This window comes from Vigna unguiculata, chromosome 10, assembly GCF_037176805.1.
Source record: "Vigna unguiculata cultivar grain cowpea cultivar isolate G323 ecotype 2 chromosome 10, ASM3717680v1, whole genome shotgun sequence".
Classification (NCBI taxonomy): domain Eukaryota; kingdom Viridiplantae; phylum Streptophyta; class Magnoliopsida; order Fabales; family Fabaceae; genus Vigna; species Vigna unguiculata.
The window spans coordinates 37,805,691-37,814,243 of record NC_140801.1 but is presented as its reverse complement, the minus strand read 5'-3'; the positions used below and the strand labels follow the sequence as shown (position 1 = coordinate 37,814,243).

The 8,553-nt window shown below is 34.7% G+C and overlaps 1 pseudogene; it reads left to right on the top strand.

Moving 5' to 3' along the window:
* On the top strand, positions 1-2,029 carry LOC146882523 (uncharacterized; annotated as a pseudogene).
* The last annotated feature ends 6,524 nt before the right edge of the window (positions 2,030-8,553 follow it).

Genomic DNA, 8,553 nt, shown 5'->3' with positions numbered 1-8,553 from the left:
ATGGTTGGACAAAATCAAACCTTTGCCGAGGGTGCGTCTATCAACAGACCTCCTCTATTTACTGGTGAAAATTATCCTTTCTGGAAAGTTAGGATGCAAACTTTTTTGGAATCTGTTGATAGAGGTATTTGGGATGCTGTTTTAAATGGTCCATTTGTTCCTGTTAATATTGTTGATGATGTGCAGGAACCAAAGCCATTCTCACAATGGACAGCAGACGAAAATAGAAAAGCCCAATATGATGTAAAAGCAAGAAATATAATTTCATCTGCCTTAACCCTAGATGAGTTTTACAGGATCTCAGTATGCACCAGTGCACAAGAAATGTGGGAAATATTGCGTGTAACCCATGAAGGAACAGATGATGTAAAAAGAGCACGCAAGAACTCCTTGATCCAAGAATACGAAATGTTTCGGATGCAGCAAGGAGAAACTATATACGATGTGCAGAAACGATTCACACATATCGTCAATCATCTCAAAGGTCTAGGTAAAACTTTTGACACTGATGAATTAAATATAAAAATTCTTAAATCCTTGAACAGGACTTGACAGCCTAAGGTGACGGCCATCACGGAGTCACAAAATCTTGCGACAATGACGATGGCGGCTCTGTTTGGAAAGCTGAGAGAACATGAGCTTGAACTAGGCAGATTAAATGATGAAGAAGATATTGGAAGAAAGAAGAACATAGCCTTTAAAACCGAAGTGGTTAAAGGCAAACGACAAAAGGAAGAAGAAGATTCAGATGATGATGAAAATCTGAGTCTCATGATTAAGAAGTTTACAAAATTCATGAAAGCCAAAGGTAAAAATCAATTCAAGAGCAACAAGAAGGATAATCAAGGATCTTCCTCAAATTTCAAATGCTATGGATGTGGAGAATCTGGACACGTCAAAGCTGACTGCCCAAATTCAAAGAAAAATGAAGAAAAGAAGAGTAGAAAATTCTTCAAAAAGAAAGCATATATAGCTTGGGAAGACAATGCCTCAAGTTCATCAAATTCCAGTGATTCTGAAAATGAAGAAGCAAATTTATGTCTGATGGCAAATCATGATGATTCTGATAGTGAGGTAAATTCTTCTTGCCCCGAAAATGATTATGATGATTTGTATGATGCCTTTCAACAATTGCTTATTAAATCTAGTAAATTGGATACTGCTCATAGAAAGTTGAAATCTGATTTTAAAGATTTACAAAGTAAATTTGAAAAATCTCTTGAAGAAGAAGAATTTTTGAAAAGTAAAATTTTAATTTTAGAAAGTAAAGAAAAAGAAACTATTGAATGTGCATCATGTAAAAGTTACATGTTTGATATATGTATTTTGGAAAAACATCTCGAGGATGCTTTAGAAAATAAAAATTGTGAAAAGTTTAAAATCAAGGAAAATTCAAATAAGACCAAGCATGCTCATAATCATAGTTTTAAAAATAAAACTAAAAGAACTCGTAGAGTTTGGGTAGAAAAAGGAACATATCATTCTAGAAATACATATGCATGTACCACTACATGTTTTTATTGCATGAAAAAGGGTCATACTTCAAACAAATGCAATATCAAACATCTTGGTGTTCCTAATAAGAAATATATTTGGGTTCCTGTTCATAAGTAGATATTTTTTTCTCTAACCCCAAGGACCCAAACAAGTTGTTGGGGACCTAAATGAATTGTTTCCTTATTTTGCAGATAACTTCTAAATCCAGAAGATCATTGTGGTATCTTGACAGTGGTTGTTCAAGACACATGACTGGAGATAAAAAGAAGTTTAAGAACTTTAAAAAGAAGGAACAAGGATTTGTCACTTATGGGGATAACAACAAAGGAAAAATACTTGGAACGGGTGATGTAGGTGGAGGAAATACTTTGGAGATCAAGGATGTACTATATGTGGAAGGACTAAAGCACAATCTTCTCAGCATAAGCCAATTATGTGATAAAGGACTCAAAGTAATATTTGAGAGTGACTACTGCACTATTCATCAAAAGGACTCCAAAGAAGTAGCATTAAAAGGTATGAGACACAATAATATTTACTTGATTGATCTTGATACTGCATCATCTAGTGATATAACTTGTTTGGTTGTTAAAGAAGAAAATCCTTGGTTATGGCATAAACGAGCTGCTCATATTAACATGCAACAATTAAACAAACTAATTTCCAAGGAATTAGTAATAGGATTACCAAAAATAAAGTTTGAAAAAGATAAACTATGTGATGCATGCCAAAAAGGAAAACAAGTAAAATCTTCATTTCATTCAAAAAATATAATTTCTACATCAAAACCATTAGAACTTTTGCATATGGATTTATTTGGCCCTTCAAGGACAAAAAGCTTTGGAGGAAACTATTATGCTCTTGTTATTGTTGATGATTACTCACGATATACATGGACTTTCTTTCTCACACTAAAAAGTGAGGCATTCAAAGCTTTTAAAAAATTTGCAAAAGCTGTTCAAAATGAAAAGGATTTGAAAATTAAAGTTTTAAGAAGCGACCATGGTGGAGAATTTCAAAATGAATTATTTGAAAACTTTTGTGAAGAAAACGGAATTATGCATAATTTTTCTGCACCTAGAACTCCTCAACAAAATGGAGTTGTAGAAAGGAAAAATAGATCTTTAGAAGAATTAGCTCGCACCATGTTAAACGAATATGATGTGCCTAAATATTTTTGGGCTGATGCTGTAAGCACTGCTTGTTATGTATTAAATAGAATGCTCATTAGACCTATTTTAAAAGTTACCCCCTATGAATTGTTTAAAGGAAGAAAGCCTAATGTAGCACATTTAAAAATATTTGGATGCAAATGTTTTGTTCTGAATAATGGAAAAGAAAATTTGGGTAAATTTGATTCTAAAGCTGATGAAGCTATTTTCCTAGGTTATTCATTAACTAGTAAAGCTTATAGAATTTTTAATAGAAGAACCTTAAATATGGAAGAATCTGTGCATGTTGTTTTTGATGAAATTGTGGACCTTGAGGAGAACCCTCTTGAGTCAAATAAAACAAATGCAGGTGATGAAGAATATTTCAAAGAAGCCCTTGATGAGATGTATCTAAATGAAAATCCACTGACTGAACCTGAAGATCTTGCCAAAAGTTGGAAATCACCTAGAGGATTATCTCTGGAAAATGTCATTGGAGACATATCAAAGGGAGTTGTTACTAGAAATATGTCAAATTTCTGTATGACTGTTGCCTTTGTTTCACAGATAGAACCCAAAAGTGTAGACGAAGCTCTTCAAGATGATCAATGGTGCATTGCAATGCAAGAAGAGCTTAATCAATTTGAAAGAAATGAAGTTTGGGAACTCATTCCTAGGGATGATTCACACCAAGTAATAGGAACAAAATGGGTGTTCAGAAACAAGCTGGATGAGGATGGAAACATCACTAAAAACAAAGCCAGACTTGTAGCAAAGGGATACAGACAAGAAGAAGGTATAGACTATGATGAAACTTATGCTCCAGTTGCCAGGTTAGAAGCTATACGTTTACTTCTTGCCTATGCTTCTCTCATGAAATTCAAACTATATCAGATGGATGTCAAAAGTGCTTTCTTAAATGGATTTATAAAAGAAAATGTGTATGTTGAACAACCTCCTGGTTTTGAAGACTATAAGTTTCCTAATCACATTTATAAATTAAAGAAAGCATTGTATGGACTAAAACAAGCACCTAGATCTTGGTATGAACGATTAAGTACATTTTTGTTAGAAAATGATTTTGAAAGAGGTAAAATTGATTTAACTCTGTTTATCAAAAGAGTAAATAAACATATTTTGCTAGTTCAGATTTATGTAGATGACATAATATTTGGGTCTACTGATAGTTCATTATGTAAAGGCTTTGCAAGCATAATGCAGGGAGAGTTTGAAATGTCAATGATGGGAGAGTTGACATTCTTTTTGGGTCTTCAAATTAAGCAAATGGAAAATGGAACTTTCATTTCTCAATCTAAGTACTGCAAGGAAGTACTTAAGAAATTTGGAATGGATACTGCTAAGGAAGCAAGTACTCCTATGGGAACCTCCTGCTACTTAGATAAAGATGAATCAGGAATAGAGGTAAATCAAACTATGTTTAGAGGCATGATAGGTTCTTTGTTGTATCTTACTGCTAGTAGGCCTGACATTATGCAATCTGTATGTGTGTGTGCTCGTTTTCAAGCCAATCCAAAAGAATCACATCTTACTGCAGTAAAAAGAATTTTAAAATACTTAAAAGGCACTGCATGTTTTGGACTATGGTATCCTTCAGGAGCATCTCCTAATTTGATAGGCTATTCAGATGCTGATTATGGTGGTTGTAAAATAGATAGAAAAAGTACCAGTGGTACTTGTCACCTCTTAGGTAGTTCATTAGTTTCTTGGCACTCAAAGAAACAAGCTTGTGTGGCTTTATCAACTACAGAGGCTGAATACATAGCAGCTGGAAATTGTTGTGCTCAAATTCTTTGGATGAAACAACAACTAGAAGACTATAATATCTTTTTAAATCACATACCTCTGAAATGTGATAATACTAGTGCTATTAATTTAACCAAAAATCCCATAATGCACTCTAGGACAAAACATATTGAAATAAGACATCATTTCCTAAGAGATCACATTAACAAAGGAAATTGTGAGATAGAATATGTAGATACAAAGCATCAATTAGCTGATATCTTTACAAAACCTTTAGCTAAAGATAGATTTTATGAACTAAGAAGAGACTTAGGCATATTAGAGATCTCTTAATGCTTAAAAAATTCACAATCCTTAAGAAATCCGAAAAATAGCGTAAATAATCGATTACAAGTGTCAATAATCGATTATCAGACTCTCTTCAAAAATCTCAAAACATACTGGAATAATCGATTATTTTGGATAATAATCGATTATCATTAACATCTCTTCCTAAAAATTCAAAAAGATTTTGAAATAATCGATTATTCAGGGCCATAATCGATTATCCTTAAATTCTGAGCCAAATATCAAAAACTCACTGGAATAATCGATTATCACTTAGGATAATCGATTATCAGCTCGTCAGACTTCATATTTTGCCCAGTTTATGAACCAATAATCGATTATCATCTTGGAATAATCGATTATTACACGTCGTTGGACAAACAAATTTCAAAAACTAGCCGTTGCAACGGCTAGATTTTCATCAAAACGCGTGTATATGGCCGTTGGAGTCTTCTCTTTATAAATATTAGCCATTTTTTCACCAGAACACTCTTTTCTCTCCATCAACACTCAAGACCCTTCCCTTTTTCTCAATTTCTCACAAAACTCTCAAAGGCTTCCCTTTTCTCTTTACCTAAACCATGGCTGAATCCTCTCGTAGAAAAATTCCTACACGCAGAAGGACTGCATCTCATGCCTCTCGTCCCTCAACTGCACCAAGAACAGCCTCCATTGAAGGATGGATTTCGGATGAAGAGAGACGTTCTGAATTCATCACGCTATGGAAAGACAAACCCCTCATCACTCCAAAATTCATTCAATCTCAATGGTTTGTAAATCACCATTTCACCATTCAAAACTTTCTGGCTGAACAAGGTGTGAAATTCTTCACAGAGATGCAAGGCACTTACTATCCAGATTTGGTTCGAGTCTTTTATTTCAACTACAAATTCAGAGATAGAGTTGGGTTCACAAAAGTAAAAGGTATTGATATCATTTTAGATGATGATATTTGGGAAAATGTTGCACAATTTCCCATTCATGAAGGCACATCTCCCATTCTCACGGCTGGCATAGAAGGGTTCAACAGAATTCTTGCATACAGATCCTTTATGCGACGCCCAGATCAAGAAATTGGTCGTCAATTACTAGCTGGACCTCTCAAAATCAATGAGCGTCTACTTCACTATCTCATTGTTTGGATTCTCTGTCCACGTGGTACAAATCACGCACAGTGCAGTGAAGCTGATCTTATGATAATATATGCCATGCTCAACCACATCCCCATCTATTGGCCAAGCCTCATTCTTGACACCATGCTAAAAGCCAAACGATTGCCTCAATATCCTCTTCCGTATTCCTTGCTCATCTCTCGTATTTGCGAGTATAAAGGAGTAAATGTCTCTGATGAACAGTCTCATAAGACAATTGAAGCATACAAAATTGCAGAAAATTCCTTGAAGCAGATGAAATTCATTCCTTTTGGGAATACCTACATTCACAAGGATGATATGCCTTCTTCGGACAATGAAGAAGAAGAAAATCCTCCCACTGCTCCTATTCCTCCTGTTGACACACATATTGGATCATCCAGTGGTGTTGGTGGCTCATCCTCTTCTTTAGAGGATCACATTTTAAATCTCAATCAGAGGCTTGAAGAATTCTTTCTTCTCTCCACTCACAGACATGAAGAAGTCACTGGCTTAATTAGAGGATTAGATTCTAGGATCTCTAACTTAGAACATAAATTTGACAAATATGAGGATGATGATGACATGAGTCAAGACTTTTAACAGTCTACATCATTGTCTCATTGTTTGCAATTGTAATATGTTTTCCAGTTTTATTTTATTTAATATAAATATATTTGTCTTGTTATTCTTTACCTATGCCAAATTGAGGGGGAGCTTCGTTGTTAAAACCTTTTTCATGTGATCAAAACAGGGGGAGAAAAAGTTTAAACATTTAAAAAAACAGTGCTACTAACAAATCTCCTTGTAAGATATTTTGATTGCAGATACTTTAAACATATTGTTTTGATCATCATCAAAAAGGGGGAGATTGTTGACAAAAGCAATGCAAGTCTAAATGCTGAAGCAAGATTTTGATGATGATAAAAGAAGCCTGAAAGCCATCTGGAAGACAATATGAAGACTACTTGTTATAATGTTTAAAGCTATCTTGTAAAATGTAATTAGATTAAGTTAGAAGCTGTATTGTACAAGAAAATTCTAGTATTTCTCGAAACATCAAAATGATAATCGATTATCACTTGAAATAATCGATTATCCTGAGCTGAACAATTTTTTTCAAGAAAGCACTGGAATAATCGATTATTACTTCTGATAATCGATTATCTGCTCAAAAATTTGTTTTCCATAAACCACACTGGAATAATCGATTATCACTAGTGATAATCGATTATCCTGGTCTGTTGGGGCGCGACTGTTCAGCTTTTGACCTAATTTTTGGAACCCCTATTTAAGGAACTTCAGAGTTACTTCTCAAATCACCTTTTTGAGAAGCTAGAGTACTAGTGCTGTGACTGCAAGAGAGTTCTCTGAGTGTTCTCAATTGAAGCTTTGAAAAACCTAGTGTGGGTAGAGCGATAACTTTTCCTGAGAGGTGTTCTAGGAGATTGAGTGCTGCTGCTGTTGCTAGGAAAGCTAAGGTCAAGGTTCTCTGTGTGATTCAGAGAGGTGTTCATCTCTTGTGTGTTTCAAGAGAGGTGTTTTCTATCCTTACACTCTTATTATCTGATTGTAAATCTGTTACTCATTAGTGATTTGGTTAATCTCATTTTTTGTGAGATTAACAACTGGACGTAGGGTCTTTTGATCCGAACCAGTATAAATACTTGTGTTCAATCTTCTTCTTTATCTCCTTATTTCATCTATTATTGTGTTCAAAGAAATTAACTATTGATTTAATTGATAAATTTTGGAAAAATTTTTAAAGTATTAATTTATTATTCAAAAACCAATTCACCCCCCTCTTGGTTTTGTCCGCACGCTCAAACATTCCGCTGCGCGATACCAACAAAAATGTATACCTAAACAAATTGCCATTAATAAGTGTATATCGACTCGAATTCTTCGATATTCTTCTTGCCTCCTCTACATCTCCAAGTAATTGATTATCTGCAAGATACCTCTTTATTGGTGTCATCCAGGATTCTTGAGTTGTTTAGATCTCCATAATTTGATGTTTTCCCCTATATCTACTCGAGGGGACATTAATGTTTCTCTTATTACTAACTTGTGCTGACCTGGCTTCATACAACTTGCTAATTTTGATAATAATTCTGCTCGGCAGTTTTGTTCTCTAGGTACATGTATGATGAGCATATCATATATAGATATATTCATGGATTAGTTTAGGACATTTTTATTCATTTTTGAATTATTGGACTCATTTCATCATGCATTATCTAGTCTCGAATTATACATTTGGATTGGCGCGTTGTTTGTGTAAACAGGTCTAAAAGAAGTACGTTAGGCGCAAAACAGTATGTTTCACAAGTGCCTGGTGGAGTCTTCCACGACTTGTGGATGTGGCTTCAGAAGATGCAAGTTTCAAAACAGTTTGTTCCATAGGTGCCTGGTGGATTTTTCCACGACCTGTGGTTTTGTAAAGTGAATCGGAGGATACAAAATAGGGTGTTCCACAGGTGCCTGGTGGATTTTTCCACGACCTGTGGTTTTGACTTCAGAAGATCATGCGCAAAACAGAGTGTTCCATAGGTGACCTGTGGATTTTTTCACAACCTGTGGATTTTCTAGCGAGAAAATTAAAGATTACGTGGACTCAAAAAGATTTAAAAGAAAAAGAAAATATAAAGAGGAGAGATAGGGGGAAACGGTTAGAGGAGAGA